Here is a 5,454-nt window from a genome sequence, read left to right on the forward strand (position 1 = left end):
GCATCCTACAACTACTGATATGCTGAGTTCTCTACTGCTGTGTATAAGAATGTGCTACCTAAATTACCTTGTCTGTGGACTTCACTCTTTGACATACCCTCTGTGTTTTTAAAGGGTTATTTTTTGTAAGCAAAAATATTTTTGTGTAGAAGAGGGAAAAGCAGGTTCATGTTGAACCTCCTCCATTTAACCTAAGTTTTTTCCTTTGTCTGGCTTTATGTTGTTAGTACCACAAAACATACTTTTCTGTTTGCACTCTGCTTCTCTCCCTCTCCCAGTAGTCAAGTTGCTGTCTACAAAAACGTGCAGGAAAGGAACGGAGGCATTTTTCTACCCCACTGTTTAAAAAACATTACATTTGTAAACATCACATTTGTAAACATTACATTTGTAAAATAGTCTCTATTTTGACAAGTACCCTTAAGACTGCCGACACATTTCAGATTTCTTATCACATCCCAGTTTGGTCCCATAATTATGGGTGAGCAACTGCATACATCAAGCTGTGTGTCTACAAGTGAATGTAATAATAGCACGGACTGTGGTAAGACCTCTCATAATTTAATAAGAATTATTTAGAATATGTAATATGTTCATGTATGTGCTTAGTATCTTCTGGAATATCAGTTCAGTTTCTAATTATGTGGAAGTTCTGTGAAGAGCTCCTATCCCTTGCTGAGTAATTTTAACTGTCTTATCAATTTTGTGATCACAAAGAACAAGTTCATCATTTAATGATGTACTGAAGCAGTCAAGACTTGACAGTCTGTATAAGGATGATTGACTTAAAATAACCAAAGCAACCCAGTTTCTAAGTACATTCTCTTATTCTTCTTATGCTTCCTTTTTATGTCACCATTGCTCATAGGCTTTTGTCTAGGTTTTATTCTCTTCTCTCCCTCCCTCCAATGTTCTCTCCAATCAACAGAAACATAATGTTCTTAGCCACCTCGTTTACTATGTATTAGTGTGGTATTCTTCATGTAATCAAGCATTCTAAAGGCCTTACAAGCCATTTAATTACCTGTCACAAGTCCAATTACTGTATGTAAGGACACTGCCTTGCTGAACCAACAAAATACTGCATGCAGGCATTGATTTTATTAGTGCTTCAGTTCAGTTCATAGTAACTGAACAGTAAGATTCTTTATGCTACAGTTCCAAGCAAACTGAATTTGCACTCTTTGAAAAAGAGTAAACTCCACAAAGTACAAACCCTTGTGGGGTTTCAGTACTTCCGGGATGTGAAAGGAGAAAAGCAAAGCAAAGGGAGAAGTTAAAACTAAGCAGAGAGTGCTGGAAGCTCTAAAAACACGAACTATGAAATGACTTCTGCAGGAAAGATGAGACTATTCAGTACCAAGGTTAGTAACGGTTTTGTTTGCATGGCCTTTCACACTTCCACACCCTCCTTCTCATGCATATCCAAATGACAACAAAGCCTGAATAGCTGTGCTCTGTTTCTCAGACAAGTTAGCTAGATGCACTCAGTGTCTGATGGTGTCAGGCTCTTCCTGCTCTTCCTGGCTTCCCTGATCAGCCTGTGGCCTCTCCTCCAGTATGGCAGCAGCCACTTTATTACTCCCTTTTCTCTGCAGCTCATTTGCAATCACAATCTTTTGCAATCACAAAAACTCAAGGCCTTTGGCCATCACCCATTTTAAAATTCAACCCACTGATTCCGCAATACGGCAACACTGCTAGCATTGCAATGAGATGTGCCTTTGCTTCTGATTCAGGATGAAATGGGCCACTTGCTACTAAAGAAGACCTATTTCCTGCTATAACCTGGTTACTACTTCAAAGTCCTGAGTTTTAATGATAACCCATGCAACCTTGCTCATTTACAAGATCTGAGACATTCAGCTCTTTATCCCTCCTCTGTTTCATTGTGAGGTATCGTGAAACCCAGAAAGCTCAAACTCGACCCATCCTAGATGCTTGTAAAGTTCGCCTTTGCTATGATGGTTGCTTTAGAGGACCCAGAGCGGTTAGGTGAATTACTCTGCTGTTTCTTCTCTCAAAACAATGCCAAATTACACACAGAAATGTAAATCATTCTTTGCATTCCTTCCAAAAAGCAGTTGAGTATTTAAACAAATACAAAACATAACATTAATGCATAAGATCTCAGCATGTCTTCTTGGAAAAATATGACACTATTCCATTATGTACTTGATCATTTACCTTTTTTTAAATATATGCTACAAAAGCATCAAGCCTTGATTCCCACCATACTACTACTAGCATACTACTACTGGTATTTTGAATTTTGCAAGCCATTTCTTTAGCTTGATGTTCTCTGAAAAATCACACTTCCCATTAGCATATACCCAGGAAAATAGTCTTAATGGGGCCTTTTTTAGTAACAAGTAGTCCCTGAAATTTGACATAGAATATGTTACATACGCAGGTGAAATGAAGAGTAGCTAGTATGTGTATGCACTAAGGCCATGTCTATGCCATAAAGTCTTGCTAAAATGGTGACAAAGATCACAGAGGTTCAAGATCAAGCACCAAAACCCATATTCTTGCTGAACTAGCTGAATTGGCATAATCTCTGTCATTTATGCAGCTGTGCTTATGTGTACTTTTGTCATTTCAGTGTGCACTGCTTAATAAAAGTGTTGATTCTGGTACAGTTCTAGCGGTGACATTCTGAAGAATAGCTTATAGTTCAAAGCATTTCTTATTTGAAGGGTCAGTAAACCACATCTGCCAAAATTACTCATTATTCAGAAATACTCAAGCAACTGGAGCTGATTCTGTACCTCAGCAAAATGACAAGTTCCCAACTGCTCCCACTATTGTAAAATACTCACTTAAAATTTAGAGAAAGGAATTAAAATTATTTATATATATTAGGGGTGCTTCATCAAGCAAAATCTTTTAACCAATTCATAACAAAACAGTTGTCTAAATAACTGTGATCATTTATATCTGATTTTTTGTAGGTGATGCTTTGGTTTTGCCCCAGTAAGCATGATAAGCACAGAATGCTCTCTTTCATGTAGTCAGATGTTCTATGGGGCAGCAACTGCAGCTATTAAGTTTGTTCCTGTTGCACATGATGTCAAAACTCATGCAAAACCACAAAGAATATTTAACATATTTGGCAGTTCACCATTTTTCTCTCTCGACTGCAAACCACTGGCAACGTTATTGTCGCTGACAAGCCAGACTGAAACATGGAAAGATTATGTGATTTGCTGCAGGTAACGTTGCAAGTCAATGTCAAAGCTGGCAGCTGAATACAATGCTAGTTTCCAGTCTTCCTTGCTGCACTCTGATTCTTTTCCAGTACCTACTAATTCAGATTCCTACGAATTTCAGTCCTGGGGGAATTTTCATTCCTTTTTTTTTTTTCCCCTAACTTAGGGTTCCAAATATACTTTACACAGTTAATAAAAATTATGCAGTGGGATTAGAAAATCTATAAAGGGGTCTAATACATGTAAACTTTGTATCCTTGCTCCTTGTGGTATATCAAGAAGCACTCTTCTCTGCTAAAGTGAGTGCCATAGCTGACCAAGAATAATGAAAACATATAGATTAGTTCTGCCATAACAGTAAATAATGCACATCCTCTTCATTTTTATTTAATTAAGAAAACATATTTTATTAATTAAATTTGGAGCTGTGCCTGTCCACCTTCCACATCTGCGCAGCATTCATTTGAAGGGACGATGCAAATGAATCGTAAGAATATTCTGAAGACCGGCATTTTGGTTATGCCCAAGCCTTAAATGGGCCATACTGTTGTATGTACCTGGCTTTGCTACAGAAAGTGCAAACATGCTCAAAATAGGTGTTATGAAATCCTTGTGTTGAAAATGTAAAGCATCAGGAAAAAAGTTTATCATTTGCATAATAAGTAATTAAAAAGAAATGTTAGGATAAAATTTCCATAAAATTAGGATATCCAACTCGTAGTAATGTCTTAAGAGGCCAGCTTTGACCACTTTGCTATTCTAAATAGTTTGTAAAGTTGTATTTCTGAAGTAGGACTGGTTTTGTGATTCCAGTCTCCCAGAACAATGAAACAAGGTAGTCCAGGAACCACTGCCGCTTTTGCCTGGCTTAGAAATAAATTAATATAATTTGCAGTATTGATCCCAGCCAGCCCTCCTGCTAAGCAGACTCCTTCCCACTCTTTCCTAATGGACTAGCCTCCACTGGTGTTCTTCTGGAAAAAAAAAAAAAAAAAAAAAAAAAAAGAACATTTTCCATCATTGGAAAATAACCACATTTAGGTAATGCATATGAAGAATGCTTGCTTCCCCCAGTTGGTCTTTGTCTTTAAGACTGCCCCTATGCATTACAAAATCTGGATTTTACTTGATAAAAATCCTCCCAGTTGATGCTGTAATGCTAAGATACAGATCTATAGCAATGCCCCGTGCAAAGGAGAGAGTTCACATTTTTAGGTGGGGTCACAAGTTCTCCTCAGCTTTGTGCTGGCTGTATCTCTGGGGGAATACCCCTTTCAGATGTCAAGTTATTGCAAAATGCAGCATCTCAGCTTCACAGTTCTTCATGTCTGCCTTCTTCTTGCCCCACTGAATGTCGCCTTGTGTTTGTAGAATCCCTTATATATTTGTATAAAAAGGTATATATTCTGTCCTCAGGTCTCCCGCCCAAGGATGCTGTTTAACTCTTCACTCTGGGCTAAACCCGTAGGCTCCTCAGTCACCTCCACCACAAACACACATACACGCACACCTCCGGCTCCGAGGGCGGGAGGAACCAAGGACTCTGAACCCAGCTGCCCACCAACCCTGCAGCTGCCTCCCTCAGAATTCTCCCTCAACCTCACGCTGATAAAGAGAGTTCAAGGTTGGCATCGCTTGACACCGCCAGGTCTGCATAAACAAACGGGGGGCATTCTTAATAACCTGTCGCAAAGCTGGGCTGCGGGAAGCAGGCCGGGGGCTGGGGCACAGTCCAAAGCACCCTCCGGGAACCGGGGACGGCTCCGTGGCAGAGGTCCGGGTTCAGTCCTAGAAAGGATCCCTCACCTGCTGTGTTATTTTGCTCGGGTTTCTCCCACCTCCGATTAATTCCTCCCCGCGGCTCTTGGCACGTATCACCCGGAGGGGCTGGGGCTGAGGCTCTCCAGGTGACAGGAGGGGAGCGGAAGGGAGGAGCGGGACTCGGGCCCTCAGCACGCCCGCGCCCGCGGGGCTCTGACCCACATAGCACCCAGAGCACTGGCGCTCGACCAGCCGCGCCGCCGCCCTGCAGCCCCGGCCCGAGCCCGCAGGCGTCACCTCACCACCACCCCCTCCCCAAGGTGTCCGCTATCGCTGCGGCCGGGCCCCGCCGCCCCACCACCAGCTCCAGCGCACCTCCTACCCCTACTGCGCCGCGTCGGGCCCGCCCCAGCCTGCCGGGGCCAGAGGGGTCGGGCCGCTCCCCGCATCCCGCCCCTCCCGCCGCTGCCTGCTCAGTTAC

General features: G+C 42.1%; 1 protein-coding gene across 2 annotated transcripts in view; it reads right to left on the reverse strand.

Annotated features, from left to right (window-relative positions):
• Nucleotides 1-5,454, reverse strand: part of CAP2 (cyclase associated actin cytoskeleton regulatory protein 2) — a 68,276-nt gene that overhangs the window by 62,576 nt on the left and 246 nt on the right. The window contains exon 1 of one of the 2 annotated variants that reach the window (XM_061449507.1): nucleotides 5,019-5,351. The exons of the other annotated variant lie outside the window; for it this stretch is intronic. The gene's annotated coding sequence lies outside the window, so the exon portion shown is untranslated. Of the gene's footprint in view, nucleotides 1-5,018; nucleotides 5,352-5,454 lie in introns of those variants that run through there. 2 annotated transcript variants of the gene reach the window in all.

The sequence above is a fragment of the Pezoporus flaviventris genome, unplaced genomic scaffold (genome assembly GCF_033815535.1).
Source record: "Pezoporus flaviventris isolate CSIRO_AGI_PZ_B2104156 unplaced genomic scaffold, CSIRO_AGI_Pfla_v1 ptg000007l, whole genome shotgun sequence".
Lineage (NCBI taxonomy): Eukaryota > Metazoa > Chordata > Aves > Psittaciformes > Psittacidae > Pezoporus > Pezoporus flaviventris.